This window comes from Durio zibethinus, chromosome 16, assembly GCF_047325235.1.
Source record: "Durio zibethinus cultivar Kanyao isolate XHJ-2024 chromosome 16, ASM4732523v1, whole genome shotgun sequence".
NCBI lineage: Eukaryota > Viridiplantae > Streptophyta > Magnoliopsida > Malvales > Malvaceae > Durio > Durio zibethinus.
This window is the reverse complement of record NC_143177.1, coordinates 17,936,912-17,961,568: the sequence shown is the minus strand read 5'-3', so window position 1 is coordinate 17,961,568 and position 24,657 is coordinate 17,936,912. Positions and strand designations below refer to the sequence as shown.

The 24,657-nt window shown below is 30.8% G+C and overlaps 1 long non-coding RNA gene and 1 pseudogene across 2 annotated transcripts; both read left to right on the top strand.

Moving 5' to 3' along the window:
* The first annotated feature begins 215 nt into the window (after positions 1-215).
* On the top strand, positions 216-10,113 carry LOC149514382 (N-terminal acetyltransferase A complex auxiliary subunit NAA15-like; annotated as a pseudogene). Its single transcript, XR_016328624.1, has 17 exons — positions 216-445; positions 1,482-1,560; positions 2,214-2,296; positions 2,387-2,536; positions 4,096-4,211; positions 4,942-5,046; positions 6,015-6,086; positions 6,188-6,303; positions 7,142-7,274; positions 7,930-8,007; positions 8,107-8,160; positions 8,293-8,385; positions 8,736-8,785; positions 8,898-8,993; positions 9,481-9,609; positions 9,713-9,795; positions 9,879-10,113. The product of XR_016328624.1 is annotated as an N-terminal acetyltransferase A complex auxiliary subunit NAA15-like (transcript).
* A 1,894-nt stretch (positions 10,114-12,007) lies between these two features.
* On the top strand, positions 12,008-21,955 carry LOC149514381 (uncharacterized). Its single transcript, XR_016328625.1, has 3 exons — positions 12,008-12,834; positions 12,995-13,091; positions 13,784-21,955. It is a non-coding gene; the product is annotated as an uncharacterized LOC149514381 (long non-coding RNA).
* Positions 21,956-24,657: the final 2,702 nt, after the last annotated feature.

Below are 24,657 nucleotides of genomic sequence, written 5' to 3'. Positions count from 1 at the left end.
TAACATATAATAATCATTTAAATTTTAAATTAACACCTATTAAACATTAAAGTGATAAAAATAATTTATATTTTTATTAATTTTATATGTTAAATATCTGATTATGATATCAATTAATAAAAATTTGTGAAATCACCCTTTTAGTAAATTTTCCGTCAGACAAATGAACCGACGGCCCATATATATGAATCAAAAAGTTATTTATTTATTCCTTTTTTATTTTACTTTTGTTCAAGCTTCTAGTTGACCGTAGGGTTGAAGCAGCAGATAACGCCACCACTCTATTCTCTCTCTTGCAAGCCCGTAACTCTCACTTCATCAAGTCTCAATCTTCTCATTTTTTTTCTCTTACGATTCTTGTTTTTCTTCTAAAATTTTCTAATTTTCTTCAACAATGGGTGCTTCGTTGCCTCCGAAGGAAGCTAACCTCTTCAAACTCATTGTCGTAAGGCTTCGATTCTCTTTTCTCCCTCATTTTTGAGTTCGTATCTACGTATTTCTAGTTGGTATTTATACTTGTATTTTGCTTTCTTATTTTTTGTTTATTGGATCGCACTTCTTTTTTCTTCTTGTTCTTTGCTTGCAAAACCCTAGCTGGATACTGGTCTGTTTGCTTGCTGAGAAAATCGGTGGATATCAATTATGAATGGAAATTTGGACTAGATAAGTTTGTTTGTCAATTAGGTTTTTGCTTTTGGGCAATTTTTCATATAAATTAAGTTCATGTTCTTTGTTCTGTTTAGCGATTGAAGCTTAATTAAGTTTATTGCTTTGCTTAATTTAGGTCAATGAATTCGATTTGTTGAAAAGCAACTTTAAAAAATTGAATTTTGCTTTGACCTTTTTTTTTTTTTAAGTAAGGATGCTCGTTGTGCTTTCCTTTTGGTGATAATTCATTTGTATCATCATGGAGAAAATTAGAGAAATGAAAATAAAAGGGTTTGGTGACTCTTCCTACTTTAGTAATTTCTCTTGTATGTTGCCATCTTTTTAAAATAGGAATTTTGTTGGTTCCTAATGGGAAACAATTGTGGTATTCTGGCTTTTATGCACATAAGCATTCAAGACAATAACAAACTTTGTGAAACAATCTATTTAAGAATTTGATAAATTGACTGGGACAATTTTTAATGTAATTGTAGGCTTTGCTGGTTAAACTTGAATATTTATATATTTTAAGAACTTGTTCGTATTAGATATAGAATAGCAACATTTGGATGTTTTCCACACGCTATTGAGAGTTTTCCCCCCTTCCCTCTTATTTCTTCTAATTTATAGTGAAAACTAGAGTTTTGACGGGTGAATTCTTACTCTATTTTAACTTCTATAGTAATGGACTCTTGACACAGGTTTTTTGCCTGATTTTTATGTAATTAATATTTATCTGTTATTATACTCTAGCTAATTCTCATAACTGAATTTTTATTGCTTTGGAGGTCCATGTGCTATTGCTAAAGCTCTTGTATATTTTATTATTGCAGAAATCATGTGAAACTAAACAGTACAAGAAAGGACTGAAGGCTGCAGATGCAATACTGAAAAAGTTTCCTGACCATGGAGGTAGTTTAATTTTAAGCACTTATTTATTTATTTGTTTTTGGCTGAGAGGCACTTATTGTTTAGTGTTTATGTTTGCATGGTTCTTGTAAATGTACCTGTATAAAGATGCAAGAACTTTGAAACAAAAAGAACTTTACACTTTAGAGGAAAAGGGGGCTGTCACTAGATAGTTTATGTTGTTATCAAGGTTATTGGTTTCAATAATCCTTACAAGAATGCCTCTAAGTTTGACATGATTGTTTCTGTAGACTGTATGTTCCTTTCTCATGTCTTATGATTGATGTCAATTGCATTTTTGAAAGCACTAGCTGTATGGTGACTAGTCCATGATTTATGATGGTTCTAGAGATAAGTGGAACATTCTAGCAGTATCAATGTGGAGATATTCTCTATCAACTGAATATATTGCATTAATTTCGGGTATATAACTACATTTTTAACCTATACAGTTTGAAATCTGCAATATTTGAATACCTTCTTCATCTTGGTTGAATATTCATTAGCGTGCGGTATTGGTAGAGTGTAGTAGCGTTTTGTTTAATATATCCATCCTTTTAAATATGCAGTTTCCAAGTAATATTTTATACTATCTGTTAACTGTTTGTTTGTTGTGTTTGTATGTTGTCATATGGGCTTTTATTCATTATTGTCAGAAACATTGTCAATGAAGGGGTTAACCTTAAATTGCATGGATCGGAAAACTGAAGCTTATGAGCTTGTTCGGCTAGGTGTAAAGGTTATCTTATTTATTTTCTTTTGGTTGCTATAATGTCAAAGCAGTGTCACTTTTTCCTAACATTGTTTTCATGTTTGTGTCTTAATGTAGAATGATGTAAAAAGTCATGTTTGCTGGCACGTTTATGGTCTCCTGTATCGGTCAGAAAGAGAATACAGGGAGGCTATCAAATGCTATTGCAACGCTTTGAGAATAGATCCAGACAACATTGAAATACTACGGGACTTGTCACTCTTGCAGGTATACCTTATTTACCTTCCTTCTCTATGATTTGTACATCTAGACTCAGTGTTAAATCTAAGATGTTTATCTGTTGTATGCTTAATGTTAAGTAAGAACATTTGCTTAGCATGGTATTTTTCGAACATTTAAAGGAGTTTCTCTGTATAAGATTTCTTGTAAGCTTTGTGGTTTGCCTAAAAGATTTTTCAGATTCCATTGTAGATTTTGAGAATCTTAAGTATTAGGGTACTTATAGGCAAGTCAATATTGCAACTAAAATAGTTTGGTGCCAACTTTTGTGCAACTGTAAGTTATGTGGTAGTTGGTAAGGGCAGGTTCATTGTGGTAACTTAATATAACTGGATGAAAACACCAAGATCAGCTACATAGTTAGTAGTGAAGTGAAAATAAATTTTATGAAATTTGAAGCTGTTTAGTTGCTTGACGGAATCTACTAGTAGATGGATAGAAAAGGCATAATTATATTAAGATAGTAACAAAAGAGACGAAGATATATGGCTTAAAACAGAGGAATGGAATTTATGGAGATAACTCAACTAAAAGGGAGAGGCTGTATGAGACCATGAAAAAAATATCTTCTTAAACACTTAGAAAGTAGATGAGTCAGCTGGTTTTATAACTTTGAAAATTTAGATCATAGTTTTGGTAGAAACAATTTATGGCTTTAGGGGAAGGAAAAGGATATAACAGACATCATCTGATATTCTGGCAGCAGATTAATATGAGAGATGGTTCAGATTTAGTATCTTAATTGAAGGTTTTGTTTTGAGGCACACGCAAAAATAAAACATAAGTAATATAATCAGAAGCAACCAGTCTGATTTGATCCTTTCGTTCTCATTATACTGTAACAAGCAACCACCTTGAATTGATAGTTTCTGGTCTATCGCCACAGATCCTTTTTATCTCTCATTCTACTAGTTCCTTAATTGTTGAAAGTGTTTATAGAATGACAAGTAATATAATCAGAAGTAACCAGTCTGATTGGATCCTTTCATTCTCGTTATCCTGTAAGAATCAACCACCTTGAATTGATACTTTCTGGTCTACCGCCACAGAACCTTTTTCTGTCTCATTCTACTAGTTCCTTAATGGTTGAAGGTTTTAACATTAATGACCTTTGCAATTAGAAAGTGTTTATACTTTCTGGATCAGATCTGGTTCGGTTCTTCTCTTAATTTCATCTGCCCATGTGCCTTACTGCTCCAGAATAGTAACAAAAGTCGGCGTCTTTGATACTGAAATTGATGATTTTCATTTCTGTTATTCTCCCTCGATGCTTTAGCGCTTGCCATATTATGGATTCTTAACTCATGATTTCAGATGATTAAGTCATTTGTTGGCATTAACTTATTTGTGCCCCCCCTTATTTATGGTTTATATGCCTTGAAAAGTTAAAGGAAAAAGTATGAAGATGATGAGCATTTGTCTTTCTACTAAGATATGAAGTTTGAGAGAAATTTTTTGGATTTGATCATGGTTTTGTATTTTCTCATTGTCATGTTTCAGGTTGTACCAGAAATTATTACATTTATGTTTTATCTTTTGCATTGCAGGCACAAATGCGAGATTTGACAGGATTTGTTGATACAAGACAACAACTTTTGCATTTGAAACCAAATCATCGCATGAACTGGATTGGCTTTGCTGTAGCCCACCATTTAAACTCAAAGTACTTGTCCTTTATTTTTTTCTTAAAAAAATTTGTTCCAATTCTTATGCTAACTTTCACCAATTTCTGTTGACTTTTATTTTGTGAAACATGTTTTAGAGTGTTGTTATTGTTATGTATACTTGAAGGTCCAAATTGAAGGGCCTTTTGGTATTGAAAGTTGAAATATTTGTTGATATAATGAAAGCCTTTCTTTAAATTAAATGCTTAATCAGGACTTAATGTTTCTAATTATACGATCAAATGGGTGCTAACATGGATGAAATTACTGTTGATTTTTAACACGTGGTCCATATTGTTTGTATGACTTCAACTAAACATCCAATAAGATATCAAACTTCTTTTATGACAATATATGGTGGGTGTAGAATGTGTTAAAGATGTTACTAATATGTATAGATAGGTGGGTAGATAGATAGGTACCCTACTATTCTAAGCTGGTTGCACTTGCATTTATGAAATTTGGTTGCAAATTAGCCTTTTACAAACAATGCCTAGTTAACTGCAGAGTTCTGTTGTTTTTGCTATAGTTTTATATGGAGACAATGATGATGCCATATTTTCATTTGGCTTTATATATGAATGAATTGAAGTTGTTGGCACAACAGTTACGAGGGTTTTTCCTTTTCTGTCCCTGTCTTAGCCGAGTAGTTCTAAGTGAATGAAGTCTTATTAATTTCATTCATCCTTTAGGTATTTATGCTGTATTCCTTTTTTTGGTTGATATTAGTGGTGCAAAAGCAGTTGAAATTTGGAAGCATTTGAAGGGACATTAGAAGATGATTATCCAGCAGATAATGAACGTTGTGAGCATGGTGAAATGCTTTTATATAAGGTATTGGTCATGTACTTCAACTCTTTTTTTTTGCATGCATATGTATGTGGGATGTGGCTGTAATTTCACACGAGTTGACTTCATTATACAGACATTCAAAATTTTAGAATTTATAATAATGTATAATGGGAGTGACTGATTTGATGTCACTTGTTAACCAGATGCCAACACAGTTAGTGAAATTATCCATAAACCAAATAAAGTAATTAAATATACAAAAATTAAAGATTTTTAATGCCTTTACCTTCTTTATAAATGGGGTCCCTTTTTTGAATTAATTCTAATTTTTTTCACATGCAATTAGAAAACCTACCCATTTCTTCTTAACTTCTTTTTTCCTTCTGCTTATTTTATTGCCAAAATCTCATCTACTTTCATGTACATGTTACACCCATTTTTTCTACTTGTGAAGTATGGCTTTTCATGATTCTGTGTGTATGGCTGATAAGTTAAATTAAATCATCTCCAAGTTTACTTTAATCTGAGATGGAGGACTAACTAGTGGCCTATAATGGTATTTGGCATCTATAAGATATTTAATTCTTGATGTATTCAAGTTAGAGAGAAATATGGCTTGTTCACTAATTGTTGGGCCTTCTACAAGTAATCATATCTGTGGTGTTTGTATTTAGCAGCTCTGAATCTTAATAATTGCTAATCTCCAATTATATGTTCTGTGGAACCATTTCGGAATTTTTGTTTCTGACATCTTAATAAATTAGTCTATCTTTCTTTTTGACTACTCTTTTTTGGTTTAACACCATTAACATGATTCGAAAACAGCTTAACCAATTGGACAAGTACCTACAAGCCTTAGCCCTTGCAGTAGCATTTATTTCTTTAATAATATATTGGCATAGAAATATGCATAACTACATTCATTATGCATAATGGATGCTGTACATCTAGACTAGTGGTGCCCCCTGCTGCGTTTCTGATGTTTATGAGGGTATGGTATTTTTCTCCAGATCTCTTTGCTAGAGGAATCTGGGTTTCTTGAGAGAGCATTTGAGGAATTGTATAAGAAAGAGCCAAAAATAGTATGTGTCAAATGTATAATGCCTGAATACTTTTAACATTAAAAATTTTGTAAGTTTTGAATTTTTGGACATTAAAATTCTAACCAATTCTATTATTCTAGGTTTATAAATTGACTTATAAAGAACAAGAGGTTTCTCTCCTGGTGAAACTTGGATGCCTAGAAGAAGGTGCCAATATTTACAAGGCTTTACTTACCATGAACCCTGACAGTTACAGGTGAGTCTTATGCATTTGGTACTCTTTTGAAACACCTAGTTAAGCTCATTAATAAATCTTTCATAGCAAAGAATATTAGCAACTCTTTCCTTTTATATAGCACTTCTTGAAGTTATAATTGTCTTCTTTTTCTCAATGCCGTGGTGTATTATTATTGTAGGAAATGAAGAATAATTAATATTCTGAATAGTTTGTGTGTTTAAATATATTTTTGTTGGGCTAATAGGTTTTTCAATTCTTCTTGTAGTAACACCCAAATTCCTTTACCTATGTTAGAACTTTATGAAGGGTTAAAAGAATGGTAGAAATAGTCATTATTTTTATGCTCTATTTTCGTTGGTGCTTTAAGCTTGAAACTAATCAGTGTGTATCCCTTATGTCACAAATTCAATCGTTTTTTAGTTTTAAATTTTGTTTCTTTAAGCTTTTGCTTATACTTGTGCGTGTTACATTTACATCATGGTATCTTTACATAAAATGAGGTTATTTTTATTTTTTTCATTCTTGGGATTGTTTTATATCTCTCTGTCCTGTCAAGCCCTTTGCTTAGCTCTTTTAGTAAAAAGAAGCATTATGCACCACCTCATATATAAATATAATTAAAAAGTAGCAAAGCAACTATGAGCAGAACTGTAATTCTATACTACTATATGTGTCAACAGTCTCTTGGGTGCTTTCTCAGATTGGGAAATGAGGAAAATTCTTTTACAGAACTGTTAACTTATGTCTCTTCACTCAGTATATGCCTATATATCGGCGCAATTTATTGCTATTAGGTCTGATAAACCAGGAGCCAACCAACTTACAATTTTTGTATTTGTATATGTATATTTTTCAGATATTATGAAGGCTTGCAGAAATGCTTTGGCCTATATTCTGAAAATGCCAAGTATTCCTCTGATGAATTTGATCGATTGGATGCATTATACAAATCACTTTCACAATAGTACACTTGGTCTTGTGCGGTTAAGGTGATGGATTTATGTTGTGCTTCTGTTTTCATTAGGAATTTATGATGGATGTTATCGATACATTCTGTTTATTGCAAAAACTCCCTAGTGGTGGAATGTGCTAGTCTAAACTGTTTTATTATGTCTTAACTGTTAGTCATATTAATTTCATTTTCTGTTTTGTATCTTTTTTTTTTTATTAATTTTTTTATGAGCTCCAAATGGTACCTTGGGATGTTCTGTTCATTATATTTACTCTGGATTTCTTCTCTCTCTCTCTCTCTCTCTTATTTATGGAATCACATGATGCAAATCCAACGAAAACCTTACTTTTCTGCAGAGCTGTCAAGCTTTCCTCCCTTTTCTAGAGAGAGGAGGGGTGGCTATTTTTACAAATACTCTTGTAAGGATCTTATTTTTCTTGATGGCTTGATAAGAAATTATGTGACAAAAATCTAGTGATGTGCTTCTACAACAGACACAATCCATTCAATAGCTTGTGATATTCTTAAATAATCTAGAAATAGATAGTTGTGGTATTATGCTGAAATACTTAATTGATGTCTTGATGTGACAATTGTAAGAACTCTAGGTGGTTAAAATTATGCTTTCATATGCTTCACCCTTAGAGATTTGACATGGACTTATATTAGAACTTTGTTTTCTCAATTTTTAGAGGATACCTCTTGATTTTCTGCAAGGAGACAAATTTTGTGAAGCAGCATTTAATTACATTAAGCCTCTTCTAACAAAGGTATATACATCCAATGAGATTTTTTTTTTTTTGTGTTAGTTTGACTGGTGTTTTTAGTTTGTTGGGTGAAATAATGATATATTTTCTTGGTGGTCTCAGGGGGTTCCATCTTTATTCCCAGACCTTTCTCCCTTGTATGATCACCCTGGAAAGGTAAGTTTTCTTACTTACATATTCTAAAAATAGAATTAAGTTTCTAAATATTGACTATTCTAAACTGCTTAGCAACTGGTTGGAGCTTGATTTCATTAGGATTGATTGGCTGCTTTGTTGACACTTACACAGGCAGACATATTGGAACAACTTATTCTTGAGTTGGAGCATTCAATTAGGACCACCGGCAGATACCCTGATAGCTAGTATATGCTTTAAAACCTTGTGTAATATTTTATTAAGTCTTAAAAGCAAATAAATGTTTAGATTTACTACTCTTTGAGGTAATATAGACTTCCAGCCCTTATGTGATATTCTAGTAAGTCTTAACAGTGTCTAAATGTTTAGATATTGGGTGCGGTCTGAGTGCATTTTTTTCTTTTACTGCTTATTGTTTGGTGAAGTCCTCAGTCATTTATGTGTTGTTATCTATTAAACAAGTACATAATGGTTGTCCCATATGGTTGCATGTGAAGTTTCTATATGTTTTTGTTTGTATGCTAATACACAAGCACGCATTTGGTATTATGCTGAGTCATTTCTTGCTTGTGTTTCATATTGAGTGCAGGACAGAGAAAGAGCCCCCTTCAACACTTTTATGGATTTTTTATTCTTTTTGGCTCAGGTGGGTAACCATCAGGTTTCCTCACCCCGTGGGCCATGGCCTTTTCTTCTTTTCTTGCTATAAATGTTGGTGCTTTCTTTGCATTTGAGTAACTTTGAATTTATTGATGCAGCATTATGATAGAAAAGGCCAATATGATGTTGCTCTTTCAAAAATTAATGAGGCCATAGAGCACACACCAACTGTAATTGATTTATACTCTGTCAAGGTTTGTTGTCGTCTTCAATCTTCAAATTTTTGCATTGGCTTCATCTGCTGGTTTTAGATTTTTGTTAGCTGGATTCTTTTATTTTATTTTTTAATCTTATATTTTGAAATCTTTTTGCCTGGTTTGTCTCGCATCTCACAAGGCATAGCAATACCTGAAAATCTTTCTAGATATTTCCTTGTAGTTATCGTTCACTTGTAAGAGACTTATCACTTTCTATGATATTGACCTTGATTGAATATATTGTTTTGCACTAAATTGTGCAAAGTTGATATACATTAATTTAAAATGCATACTAGTTTTTCTTTGTGGACCTTAAGTCTTGATGGGCATTGGGCAGGCATATGACCTCCTTTCTTAGGTTTTAGGGTTTTTGGTACATGGCTATTGTTTCTTGATGAACCTTTTTACTATCTTTCGGAGAAGTACTTGGAATTTTCTTGAAGCTGGTTCTATGTGTATATTATTTACTTCTCTTTGGTGACAGAGTCGGATACTGAAACATGCTGGTGATTTGGTAGCTGCAGCTTCATTGGCAGATGAAGATAGGTGTATTGATCTCGCAGACCGTCATATAAACAGTGAATCTGTGAAGCGAATGTTGCAGGCTGATCAGGTTCTAAAGCTCCCCCCTTCATCTTTTATCATAGTTAATATTTGTCACCGTAAATTTCTTTCAGTATTACTGTACTGTTCACAAACTTTTTCCACTCTTGAAGGTGGCTTTGGCAGAAAAAACTGCTATTTTGTTCACAAAAGATGGGGACCAGCACAACAACCTTCATGACATGCAGTGCATGTGGTCTGTTTTTGTTTATTACCTTCGACATGTTGTCTCTAATTATAATTTGGGTGCACCTACCGAGTGTTATCCATCTTTTGAAGGTATGAACTTGCTTCTGGTGAAAGTTACTTTCGACAAGGTGATCTTGGACGGGCCCTGAAGAAATTTTTAGCTGTGGAGAAGCACTATGCTGATATTGCTGAAGATCAATTTGATTTCCATTCTTATTGTTTGCGGAAAATGACACTCTGTGCGTATGTTGAAATGCTAAAATTTCAAGATCGGTTGCATTCACATGCTTATTTTCACAAAGCAGCGGCTGGTGCCATCAGGTGAACATTTTTGTTAGGATCTGCAAGCTTTTCGATGATTTGCAATAGACTTATTCCGTTTGGTTGTGGCCTGTACGTGAAAAATGCTATGTAATCTCTGTTGTCTACTTGTCTGGGTGCTTTTAGCTTCTGTCACCTATTGTTGATCAACACATGCATGTGATGCTTCACTTTGGATTAGATTTTCTTTGCCTCCCTCTTTTTCCTTTTGTCTTCTGGGGAATGGGGGATTACTGCATACATATATATTGCATTAATCATATGTTGCAATGATGTGTTGTCTGAACCTTGCTTTCAAAGCATGAAAAACTTCCTAAAGGTAACTGTTGTTCATTACTTACCCTTGTACAACCATTCATTTGTTAATTAGACACTCCCATTATGATATCCAGTCTAATTCAAGACTCTTCTAGCAGCCCCTCCATTAATAGGGGAGGGGCTATCTGATTCCCTTCCACTACTCTAGTTTTTCCTTGAATCTTGGATGTACGGATTTAAAACATTTTTCAAGACAAAACCTCGCTAAGGTTATAATCAAGAAAGTATCAAGATTCCTTTTCTTACATTTGCTTTTGCTAGAGAAAATTTTTCGAGTTATATGGGCAAAACAGAATATAGGGTTCCAAATTTTTTGTTGATCAAGCAACAACCTGATTTGCACCGGGGAATAAGGGATTTGCAGTCCCTCGCCTTACTGGTTGGCCATGTCACCAAAGGTTAGAAACAAAAAAAACGAGTGTATCCCCTTTTTAGTTATAGATTGGAACCATACCTTCAATTAGTTATAGTATCTCAAGTAAAAAATTAGTATTGTTCTTTTTTTCAATAAAAAAAAATTTCTTAATTTGATTTATATTATATTATAATAATATAACAACAATTATGATTCTATGTAAACCCCAGAACAAAAGTTATTACACAGCTATAGTTATCTAATAATGTATTTCATCTATCTAGATATGATGTCCATAGGGAATTAGCAAAAAATTATCATGTTTCAATCTTTCATTGAATAGATTAAAATTAAAGAAAAATAGAATTTTTCATCGAGCACGTTGTGTGTTTTCTCCGCTAGAGTTCTATAATGGAATAAAAAAAAGGAAAGAATATAAATAGAAATGCTATTTTCTCTCTTCTTTTTGAATGTGAATTTTAATAATGAGTAATAATAATACTAGTCATTTTGATATGCACAATGATTTTAAGTTCGTTATGAACTTTATGATTTTTTCAAATAATGTTAATCAATCTGTTTTTCAATTTCATTTGTATATGAATACAAAAGAGAGTTTTAGAGTTCAAATAAGAGGCTGTTGTTGATTCATTTGTTGATCTAATTGATATGTATGTGATTAAATTAGTATTTAATTCCCCTCCCCTACTCTAATTTTTCCTTGAATCCTAGACGTAAGGATTTACAACATTTTTGAAGACAAAACCTTGCTAAGTTTATAATCAAGAAAGTATCAAGAGTCCTTTTCTTGCACTTGTTTTTGCTAGAGAAAATTTTTTGAGTCATATGAGCAAAGCAGAATATAGGGTTCCAAGTTTTTTGTTGATCAAGCAACAACCTGATTTGAACCGGGGAATAAGGGATTTGCAATCCCCCGCCTTACTGGTTAGCCATGTCACCAAAGGTTAGAAACCAAAAAGAATGAGTGCATCCCTTTTATAACTTTAGTCATAGATTGGATCCATACCTTGAATTAGTTATAGTATCTCAAGTAAAAAAATTAGTATTGTTCTTTTTTTCTTTCAATAAAAAAAATTCTTAATTTGATTTATATTATAATGTAATAATATAACAACAATTATGACTCTAGGTAAAACCCATAACGAAAGTTATTGCACGGCAACAAAAAGTTCAACCCAACAATGAAAAGCAGCTTGAGGTTTTTGTTCTTTTCATCACTATGCCATTATGAAAAATTTTATCTTTACGAGTACTCATTTGCATGTTCATTGATTTATGATTTGGGTGAGTGCTTTTTGATTTCGTTTTGTGTCTTTTGTCATCTATTGTCTTGCTTATAAGTACTCCTGTTTAAGGGTACCCATTTGCCTGTGCTGCTAGTTCATACATTTGAAGATTTTATCTTGGTTAATGAGGAGGTCAAATAATTTGATAGAATTTCAAGCTATTGCTATTGGAAATTACCTTTTGCAGATGTTTAGCTCAGAAATAAGATTGATTTAGTTAGATATATGAGGGTTGATTAGGAGACAGTCTGGTGTAATATAAAAGATTTTGGCTGAGGGGCTCAAATGAGCAAGTTCAAGTCCTGAAAGTAGCCTCATTGTGTAAAAAATGCTGAATCCTAAAGGCTAGGAACATTTTTCAAATGACTCTTCTTGGTTTCTCATCCTTCATTGGCAGGATTGAGGCTGAGTAATGATCCTCTTTATGAGGGAAGATTACTCAAAAGGCTGTTTAGAAAGCATTCTCCAAATTGCTATAAAAACCAACCATCATAGCAAAACGGCAGTGTCTGTGTTTCTTCATTTTTGGGTTCTTCCACACACTGAAATAACCTTTGCATATCAACAGGAGCTGACCTCAACCTCTGGACCTTGTGATCCTTTATGTTGAGTTGATGAAGCTAGCTCGTTAGATTTTGAAGTTACTTACCAGCCAAAGACTAATTTGTTGAAAACTATTGGTGTTTTCACAGCAGCTTTAGCAGGGGCTGTGGCAATTAACCTATCATGGGTTACCAACATCCAGGTTTATCTTTAATTTCTTGTGCAATCCTTTCTTTGTAGGTTGTAATCATTTTTTCATCTTTGGCCAATATTTTGTATATTCTTGTATTATGGACAGAAGCCTTTCTTAATTTGATCTAATTTCGTAATGCATATTTCTATGGCATTGCTTTTTGTAATAGGATATGCAGGCATTATCTTTGAAGAATTTCTAGCCTTCAATAAAAGTGGAATAGATTGTTGATGGCTGTGAGTTTATGGGTGGTAAGGAGCATAGGGGTAAGAATGATTCTCAGATGTTTAGGATTGGACTGTGTTTTTTTGCTGTCCCTCTTCTTGTAGTTTGCATCATATTTATCATTCTCATAAATTGGGATGAAAACACAAAATTCTGTTGCGTATTGGATGCTTTATTTGGTATTATGTCAGGTTTCCACCTGTTTCTCTCATGTTCATTGGTGGTGGCCTTATGACCCGTTATTCATTCAAGAGTTAATGAAATACAGGATGCTTGGGCTCTAAACTTATTTCCTGATCTACTAGTTTTATTGGTCTATGTTTTTTGGTGAGCAATGGCTTGTCTTTTTATGAAGTGATCATTGCAATTTAATATCCTTTATTTTTAATTTATGTTGGAGCCCACTTCCCATTTAAAGGAGGGAGCATCTCTAATTTAAACCAATTCCAAGGAACTACCCTAGCAATGAATTAAGATAGCAAAACTAGGTACCTACCCCCATGGTCAATTGGGAGAGCCAAAGTTTGTGTTTGTATGTGGTTTGTTACCATCACTAAGAATTCTGCAAATGGTTACTATGACTATCTCCCTTTATTAATGGAATTCTATGGTCTATTTATGCTGATGCATCTGACTTCTGTACGGAAATTTTTTTTTTTATCATTTTCTTATTTATTTCCACCTTTATCTGTTAATACTTGTGTAATAATGCTTGGGCCATTCACATTTGTAGGCTCCTTCGACTGATTTAGCTGTTTCAGAGCTGAAACATGCATCTGCTGAATTTGTTTTTTCTTGCTTGGTGCAATGACCATTGTAGAGATAGTTGATGCCCCTCAAGGATTTGAGCTGGTTACTGACAATATAACCACTCTAAAGCCACGGACTCTGCTTTGGGTGGTGAGTTGATTTCTTTCGGCTATAGTCATACTGACAATTTTATCATTAATGGTTCATATATGAATCTAATTGAGAGTTCAATTGCACGGTGAAGCATACCCTGTGGCCTAATTTACCCATTGACCGTGAAATTTTTCTAGTGGGTATAAACCAATGATGTAGATGATTACAACTGATAAGATGGATTCAGAAGAATCTTAAATGTGCATACTTATGTGTCATGGCTAAAGTTATTAACCTGGCGAAGAAAATTAGAGAAAGGATGAAAAAAAATGCAAAAGTTATGTTAAAATATTCATTAGTTGCTTTTCATGATTCAAGTCCAATCTCACCTCTTGGAAATTAAAAAATTAAGCCCTTAAAATTTTTAAATCTTGGCCCATTCATGTCCCAAACCAGTGCACTAGAAGAGCTTTTGTAGTTAATTTTCAATTATAAGATAAAGATTTGATGTTGCAACTTAATCAAAAAGACCTTAATTATGTCTTACCTTGAAGAATAAAGCAGACGATGGCCTTTAGTATTTGCCCTAAGCCTTAATTGTAAATATTCTTGTTTGATTAAAATCTCTTTTAGCATTTGCCAATCAATAGATGTTAGTATTTTGGATTTTTTTGATGGTATAGGATTTTTGTAATTATCATTGAGAAATTACTTTTTTAGGAAGATCAATTATCATTTAATGTTTTGCTCATAGAAATCTATTAATTTTTGCATTAATGATACTAAAATGGGGAGAGGTTATCTAGGTGAGTACAAATACCAATATTTTCATCATGTTTATTTATGGCATTGGTTGTAAAGTAGTGGGATATTCACAGAACAAATGTAATTTTTTTAATGGATTTTTCTTTTTGGTTCCAAAGGAACTTATCGAGGCTACTGCTTTGCGATACCATATGTTGAATGATATGCCACTTCAAAAGAAAGCTTACCTCGTTTCATATTGTATTCTCTAAAACTCTAAATACGTGTCTTTTTTCGTCTTTTATTAGATGTGTGTTCTCATTGAGTTTTTCTTATGTTATGATTATTCATTGAGAAAGTAAGTTAATGTTGTCTTAAGGTTAGGGTTAGTCTTTAACAATATAAGGCCTTCTATTTAGAAAGTAATGGATAATTATCTTAGGGTTGTATTGGGTTTAATTTATTTAGGATATATTGGAGGTTTTGAGTTTAGGTTAAGGTTATAATACTTTATTTGTGAGCTTGGGGTTGTTCAATCAGTAAAATGAGTTGGTAATGAATGTGGCTAGCTGTTGCTTTATTCATTTCTTATTGCTTTACTTTTACTTTATTTGCTAGCTATCCATATCTTCATTTTGTTTACTTGCTGCATTGGTTTTGATCAGTTTTGGCTTGCTTTTTTTGTAGTTGTTGCATGTCCCCCAAGTTCTATTTTTATTTCTCAAATAGCATTGTTATAGTTATACTTGGGGGAAACACTAAAATTATCCTATGGCATGACAATTGTGTTTAACTCAACTAGTATGTAATTGTTATATGACACGTTGAATGGAAACAATAATATCCCTAAGCATCTCTATAGATGTCTTTTCTTGTTGAGATTTTGTTTTCATGTTCGGTTTTGGTCCACTAAGATTATTTGGTTCCATGACAATTGCATTTAACTTAAGTGGTATGGACTTGTTATATCACATCTTGCTGATTTTAGAATGGGACGTGACTTTGAATGAAGCTTTCTCTTGTTATTTGGCTCTTTGAAATGGAAACATAATATTCCTAAGCATTTATGTCGATATCTTTTCTCATTAAGATTTTGTTATATCAGATTCTTCTTGTTTCATTTTTTCATTTTTTGTGTACATGAGTTGAGTTTTGTAATTTTGCTTTTGAAAAAATCTTTGGATTGTGGTTTCGTAAGTATGATTGTTATTTGGTAGTCTTTATGGAGCTCAATGGATTGTGTGCTTGCAAGCTTGCAAAGATGGGAAGAATTAGAGATTCAAATTTGTATAGCTGTGTGTTGTGCATGTTAGGAGTTAGTTATTTTTTGTTGGTTCAACTTTATTGCTTGATGGATTAATTTCTTAGGTTTAATTTCTGAAACTAAGTACCACCAAACCCAAAGGTTGAGTGTTAAAAGGAAGATTCCTTGCCTCTTTTGTTATTGGAGTTAGTTATCATCTTTGGCCATTCATAGTTTTCGTTTTTTTCTCATTGAGGCTTTGTTATGTCAAGTTTTGATTTTTCTTGTGACACATTTATCTATATTAGTTTAGTTTTTGGAATTTAACTTTTTGAAAAACCCCTTAATTGTGACTTCTTAAGTGTGGATATTATTTAGTAGTTGTTTGCTCTAAGCGAATAGCTTGCATGATAAGGAGGAATTCAATTTCTGTGCCTTTTGTGTATGTATATTTTGCAAGTTTCTTGTTTTGTTTGTTACAATCTTTTTGTTGTAGGATAGAATGGTTTCTTTCTTTTAATTTCTGAAACTTAATTTTGACGAGGATAGAAATTGCAGCTTAAAAAGAAGATTATCTGTATGGGCTGTGTGCTCTAAGCAAATGGCTTGCAGTATAAGGTGAATTCAATTTTTGTGCATCTTGTGTGTGTAGGCGTATTTTGAGAGTTTTTTGTTATGTTGGTTTCACTCTGTTTGTTAGGTTAAATTTCTAAAACTTAATTTTGACATGCATTGGGCTTGAATGCTTAAAAGGGAGATTATTTCCTTTTGCTGGATTCTTTGAAACTCTAAATATCATAGCCTCTCAGTTGGTGTCTTTCTCATTGAGATTGTCTTGATTCTTCTTGTTTCATTTTTAAACTTTTACATAAATTAGGGCTTTGGAAAATTCCTTGGGTTGTTCTTCCTTTAGTGTGGTTTGTGAGTCGTTGGTCTCTATGAAACTTATGCGCGATGTGCTCCAAGAACGACTTGCAGTGTAGGGGGAATTAAGGATTCTAAAGTTGTATGTGTGTAGGATTTAAGGATTAAAAATTTGTGTGACTGTGTGTGGGAGTTTCCTTGTTGTTTTTCTCTTTGTGTGCTCTAAGCTAATGGCTTGCATGATTAGCTGAATTCAATTTCTGTGCCTGATGTGTGTGTAGGTGTATTTTGGAAGTTTTTTGTTTTGTTGATTTCACTTTGTTTGTTACAGAATAGGTTGGTTTGTTGGGTTCAATTTCTGAAACTTAATTTTGACGTGCATTGTGGTCAAATGTTTAAAAGGAAGATTATTTCCTTTTGCTGGATTCTTTGAAACTCTAAATGTGTATGGGAGTTTCCTTGTTGTTTTGTAGTGTAGCGGGAATTAAGGATTCTAAATTTCTATGGTTGTGTAGCATTTAAGGATTAAAAATTTATGTGGTTGTGTGTATGGGAGATTTCCTGTTGCTTTTCTCCTTGTGTGCTTTAAGTAGTGAATTCAATTTCTGTGCCTCTTGTGTGTGTAGGTATGTGTTTAGGGAAGTTTTTATTTTGTTGGTTTCACTCTATTTGTTACAGGGCAGATTGGTTTGCTAGGTTCAATTTCTGTAATTTAATTTTGATGTGCATTGTGGTTGAATGCTTGAAAGGAAGATTATTTCCTTTTGTTTGATTCTTTGAAACTCTAAATATATGTTGTCATAGGCTCTCGGTGTCTTTCTCATTGAGATTGTCTATGGATTCTTCTTGTGTCATTTTTAAATTTTTACATAAATTAGGGCTTTGTAACTTTACTTTGGAAAATTCCTTGGGTTCTTCCTTTAGTGCGGTTTGTGATTCATTGGTCTCTATGAAACTTATGCGCTATGTGCTCCAAGAACGACTTGCAGTGTAGGGGGAATTAAGGATTCTAAAGTTGTATGTGTGTAGGATTTAAGGATTAAAAATTTGTGTGGTTGTGTATGGGAGTTTCCTTGTTTTTCTCTTTGTGTGCTCTAAGCTAATGGCTTATATGATTAGCTGAATTCAATTTCTGTGTCTGATGTGTGTGTAGGTGTATTTTGGGAGCTTTTTGTTTTGTTGATTTTACTCTGTTTGTTACAGAACAGGTTGTTTGTTGGGTTCAATTTTTGAAACTTAATTTTGACATGCATTGTGGTCAAATGTTTAAAAGGAAGATTATTTCCTTTTACTGGATTCTTTGAAACTCTAAATATGTGTATGGGAGTTTCCTTGTTGCTTTGTAGTGTAGGGGGAATCAAGGATTCTAAATTTCTATGGTTATGTAGCATTTAAGGATTAAAAATTTATGTGGCTGTGTGTATTGGAGTTTCCCTGTTTTTCTCCTTGTGTGCTTCAAGCACTGAATTCGATTTCTGTGCCTTTTGTGTTTGTAGGTATGTGTTTAAGGAGGGTTTTATTTTGTTGGTTTCACTCTATTTGTTACAGGGCAGATTGGTTTGCTAGGTTCAATTTCTGTAATTTAATTTTGATATGTATTGTGGTTGAATGCTTGAAAGGAATATTATTTCTTTTTGCTGGATTCTTTGAAACTCTAAATATATGGTCATAGGCTCTCAGTTGGTGTCCTTCTTATTGAGATTGTCTCTGGATTCTTCTTGTGTCATTTTTAAATTTTTACATAAATTAGGGCTTTGTAACTTTACTTTGAAAAATTGCTTGGGTTGTTCTTCCTTTAGTGTGGTTTGTGATTCGTTGGTCTCTATGACACTTATGCGCTATGTGCTCCAAGAATGACTTGTAGCGTAGAGGGAATTAAGGATTCTAAAGTTGTATGTGTGTAGGATTTAAGGATTAAAAATTTGTGTGGCTGTGTATGGGAGTTTCTTTGTTGTTTTTCTCTTTGTGTACTCTAAGCTAATGGCTTGCATGATTAGTTGAATTCAATTTCTGTGTTTGATGTGTGTGTAGGTGTATTTTGGGAGCTTTTTGTTTTGTTGATTTCACTCTGTTTGTTACAGAACAGGTTGGTTTGTTGGGTTCAATTTTTGAAACTTAATTTTGACATGCATTGTGGTCAAATGTTTAGAAGGAAGATTATTTCCTTTTGCTGGATTTTTTGAAACTCTAAATATGTGTATGAGAGTTTTCTTGTTGCTTTGTAGTGTAGGGGAATCAAGGATTCTAAATTTCTATGGTTGTGTAGCATTTAAGGATTAAAAATTTGTGGCTGTGTATGGGAGATTCCCTGTTGCTTTTCTCCTTGTGTGCTTCAAGCAGTGAATTCAATTTCTGTGCCTTTTGTGTGTGTAGGTATGTGTTTAGGGAGGTTTTTATTTTGTTGGTTTCACTCTATTTGTTACAGGACAGATTGGTTTGCTAGGTTCAATTTCTGTAATTTAATTTTGATATGCATTGTGGTTGAATGCTTGAAAGGAAGATTATTTTCTTTTGCTGGATTCTTTGAAACTCTAAATATATGTTGTCATAGGCTCTCAGTTGATGTCTTTCTCATTGAGATTGTCTCTGGATTTTTCTTGTGTCATTTTTAAATTTTTACATAAATTAGGGCTTTGTAATTTTACTTTGAAAAATTGCTTGGGTTGTTCTTCCTTTAGTGTGGTTTGTGATTTGTTGGTCTCTATGAAACTTGTGCGCTATGTGCTCCAAGAATGACTTGTAGTGTAGGGAGAATTAAGGATTCTAAAGTTGTATGTGTGTAGGATTTAAGGATTAAAAATTTGTGTGGCTGTGTATGAGAGTTTCCTTGTTGTTTTTCTCTTTGTGTGCTCTAAGCTAATGGCTTGCATGATTAGCTGAATTCAATTTCTGTGTCTGATGTGTGTAGGTGTATTTTAGGAGTTTTTTGTTTTGTTGATTTCACTCTGTTTGTTACAGAATATGTTGGTTTGTTGGGTTCAATTTCTGAAAATTTTGACATGCATTGTGGTCAAATGTTTAAAAGGAAGATTATTTCCTTTTACTGGATTCTTTGAAACTCTAAATGTGTATGGGAGTTTCCTTGTTTTGTAGTGTAGGGAGAATTAAGGATTCTAAATTTCTATGGTTGTGTAGCATTTAAGGATTAAAAATTTATGTAGCTGTGTGTATGGGAGTTTTCCTATTGTTTTTCTCCTTGTGTGTTTCAAGCAGTGAATTCAATTTCTGTGCCTCTTGTGTGTGTAGGTATGTGTTTAGGGAGGTTTTTATTTTGTTGGTTTCACTCTATTTGTTACAGGACAGATTGGTTTGCTAGGTTCAATTTCTGTAATTTAATTTTGATATGCATTGTGGTTGAATGCTTGAAAGGAAGATTATTTCTTTTTGCTGGATTCTTTGAAACTCTAAATATATGTTGTCATAGGCTCTCAGTTGATGTCTTTTTCATTGAGATTGTCTCTGGATTCTTCTTGTGTCATTTTTAAATTTTTACATAAATTAGGGTTTTGTAACTTTACTTTGGAAAATTCCCTTGGGTTCTTTTAGTGTGGTTGTGATCTGATGGTCTGTATGAAACTTAATGCGCTGTGTGGTCCAAGAATGACTTGCAGGGGAATTATGGTTGTATGACTGTGTAGGATTTAAGGATTAAAAATTTGTGTGGCTCTGTGTATAGGAGTTTTCTTCTTGTTTTTCTCTCTGTGGCATGACAGATGAGGTTCTTAGGTTTCACTGGCTTGGCTTTTTAGTTATTGATGATGTTGTAAACTTTTCATTGTGATTGCATCTAATTTGATGAAGTTTGAGAATGCATTAGGAGAATGTTACTGCAAAAGAAATTCTTGGGTTGTGGTTTCTTCATTCATGAGTGTGCCTAGTTGTCATCTGTTTGTCTCTTTGAAGCTTAGTGGGCTATGTGCTCCAAGCATACCTTGCATGATAGAAGGAATTAAAGTTTCAAAATTTCTGTCTGTGTGTCTGTTGGTTTTATTCTGCAAGTTGGCTTCTAGATTTCATTCCCATAGCTTTTGGTTAATGTCTAATTTTTTGTTGTAGTGCTTTTGACTTGCTGGAGTTTGATCTGAACTTCAATTAATATTTGATCTCTTATGCTTTAACATTTCATTTAAATTTTAGTTTTATCTTTTGTGTACAGATTGTAGTTTTGTAAACTTTTCTTAATTGTGGTTGCATTTAGTAGTCTATACGGAAATTAGTTGATCGTGTACTCCGAACACGATTTGCTAGAGAGAGGAATTAGAGATTATATAGCAATGTACTCCAAATTTGTATGGTTGAGTTTTCTATTTTTTATTTTTTTATTTTGCTAGTTCAACTCTGTTGCATGACAAATTGTAATCTTAGGTTTAATTTCAAAAACTTAATCCAGTCTCGCACTGAGGATGAGTGCATTTGGTAACTTTGAAAGTCTATGATCTTGCATAGAATTTTTGTTGTATTGTATGGTAACTTTCGATGATAATTGTACTTGTTCTAGTACATTTCAGATCATGAAGAGTTTGATTAAAGTTGCTAAAATTTTGTGTTTTTTATTATAATATAGACTTTGTTTTCTTAAGTAACACTGTTATTATTGGAAGCATCTTGACTTATGATGTGGTTGGTGGCTATTGTTTTTTAACTTTGGTATATAATTGTTGTATATTTATGTGGAGATGCAAAACTACCTCTTATCTTTGGCCTTTCGTTATAGTCTTTTCTTGTTAAGGTTTTGTTGCTTTAGTTTTACTTTTTCTTCAGGTTCTTAAAGGCCTTCTACTTTCGTATCTTTGGGTTTTCGAGTTAAAACATTTATAATGTTTGATTTGTGAGCAATGGATGTGATTAGGTTTATTTTGCATACAGTCTTTACCTTGAATCTTTCTGCTTTAGGATTAGTTCATTATGGTCTTAAATCATGAAGTTCAAGTTTGATTATCTTTATTTCTAAAATAGCACTGTTCTCTATATATGTGGCATGTTGCTTGTGTTTAACTTAAATGCAGATCACCCTATTATTAAACATTGTTGAATGAGACTTTAATTTCATTAAAAATGAAAGGTGTTATGTGCATGTATACTAATTAGATATCTAATTAAAATCGTCTTGTATTTTATGTTGAAATTTATTTTATTTATCGTGTAATTATTTAATTAACAAAATTATATTGTATAATATTTATCTTTTATTTAATACAATTTGGATTATTTTGTTTATTACTTATTATTTTATTTATTATTTTTGATTGTATAATATGCATTTTCTTATTTGGTTTTCATTTTTATTTTGCATCAAATTTCTCATTTTTAATATTTTGTCTTTGATTTTTTGTATTGTTTTCTTATTATTTCTTATATGTTTTTCAATTTTTTGTATTTTTTAAAAATATTTTTTTTCTATTTTGTCATTTCCTTTAATTTGTTTTTTTATTTTTTTACTTTTTATTGTATTTTTGTTTATTTTAGATTTTTTGTATTTTATTTATCTTTTTTGTTTTGCATTAATTTTTTTATTTTATTTTTATTTTTTATTTTGTTCTTTATTTATATTTTCTTAAATTTTTATAATGTTTTGTATTTTTATATTTTTCTATTTTTTCTTTTTTTTTATTTATCATTGTTGGTCATTTTTTGTTGTTTTTTTTATAATTCTTCATTAACTTTTTTTCCTTTTAAATTTTTTTTTACTTATTTTTTCATGTGCTTTCATTTTTTTTTTGTTTTTACTTTTTTCTTTGTTTTAAAAATTTTTATAAAATCTTTTTCTTTTTATTTTATTTCATATTTTTGCCTTTTCATTTTTTATTTTTTCTTGTTTTTCTAATTTTTTTCACAAAATTCTTTTTATTTCTTGTTTCCATTTTTTTTCACTTCCTTGGAATTTTTATTTTTCATAAATCTTTTGTCTTTTCATTTTTATTCTTTTCTTAATTTTTTCACAAATTTTTTTTTATTTCCTATTTTCATTTTTAAATTTTTATTTTTTTTGTTGCATTTTCTTCTTTGGTTTTAATTTTTATTTTGCATTAACTTTTCTCTTTTTTTAATTTTTTATCTTTGATTTTTTATATTGTTTTCTTATTATTTCTTATGCGTTTTTCAATTTTTTGTATTTTTTAAAATATTTTTTTTCTATTTTGTTATTTTCTTTCATTTTTAAAATTTTTATTCAATTTGTCTTTTTTTTTTATTTTTGCTTTTCTTACTTTTTATATTTTATATTTTTATATTTTATTTATCTTTTTTGTTTTGCTTTAATATTTTTTTTTCTTATTTTATTTTTATTTTTTATTTTGGATTATTTTTTATTTAATTCTTTATTTATATTTTCATAAATTTTTATAATGTTTTCGATTTTTTTATTTTTTTACCTTTTTTTTTTATTTATCGTTGTTGGTTATTTTCTATTGTATTTTTATAATTTTTCATTAACTCTTTTTCCTTTTAAATTTTTTTTTTACTTATTTTTTCAAGTGCTTTCATTTTTTTTTTTTCACTTTTTTCTTTGTTTTAAAATTTTTTATAAAACTTTTTTCTTTTTATTTTATTTCATATTTTTGCCTCTTAATTTTTTTTTCTTGTTTTTCTAAATTTTTTCACAAAATTCTTTTTATTTCTTGTTTTTTTTTTTTACTCTTCTTTGTTTTGTTTTTATTTTTATTTTGTTTTAACTTTTTTCTCTGTTAATTTTTGTATAGTTTTTTTTTTCCTTATTACATTATTTTTGCTTGTATTTTTTAAATTAATTTTTTTTCTATTTTGTCATCCCTTTTCATTTTTGAACTTCTTTTAATTTTTTATCTTTATATCTTATTATTTGTTATATTTTTTATTTTTTGTTTGTATTTTATAAATAAATATTTGTTTTCTATTTTGTCATTTTTTTCTTTATTTTTTAAATTTTTATTAGTTTTTGTATTTTTACAATTTCTTCTTTTGACTTGTTAATTTTTCATTCCCTTATTTTTTCTATTTTGTGCTTTTTTTTAAATTTTCTCCTTTTTAATTCTTATTTTATCTTTTTTGTTTTGCTTTCATATTTTTTTCCTTTTTTTTATTTTTTATTTTTTATTTTTTTATAAAAATTTTATAATGTTTGGACATTAAAACATTGTTGAATGAGACATTGATTTCATTAGAAATTGAAGCTGTTATGTGCATGTATACTAATTAGATATCTAATTAAAATCATCTTGTATTTTATCTTTTATTTATTGTGTAATTTATCTAATTAACAAAATTATATTGTATAATATTTATCTTTTATTTAATACAATTTGTTAAGAGATAATAATTATCTTTGTTATTTTCTTTTGGAATTTTATTGGTTTATATATAATAACACTAGTTTGGAATTGTTATATCTATCACTATTTATTTCATGTATTTATAATTTTACATTTTTAACGATTTAAAAATCAAAAATTTTAAATTTAAATCAATAAATTCAAATCAAAATATTTTGCATCTAAACTTTCAAATTCAAATTAAGTTTTAAAACATAAATTAAAGATTGAATTTTGTAGAATTTTTTTATTTCTTTATTTATTTCCTTTTTTAAAGCTTTTTGTTTTTTTTGTTTTTTATACATTTTCCTAATTTTTCATTTATTATATTTTTGTTACATAGTATATTTTTCTTTTTTCTTGTCTTCATTATATTATTTTTTCGTTATGTAATTTTTTTTTTACTTTTATTTTTTTGTTGCACTAATCTAATTGGTCATTTACATTATTTTCTAGTATTTTTTTCTTTTCATACTCTTTTTACTTTTTATCTTTGTTTTTTTCATTTTTTATTTTTTCTTAAGTTTTTTTTTTTATTTTTAGGTTTTTTTTGGCATTTCTTTTTAATTTGTGTTTTTTATCCACACTTCTTTCTTTTCTTTTTATTTTTTATTTTTTACTAACATT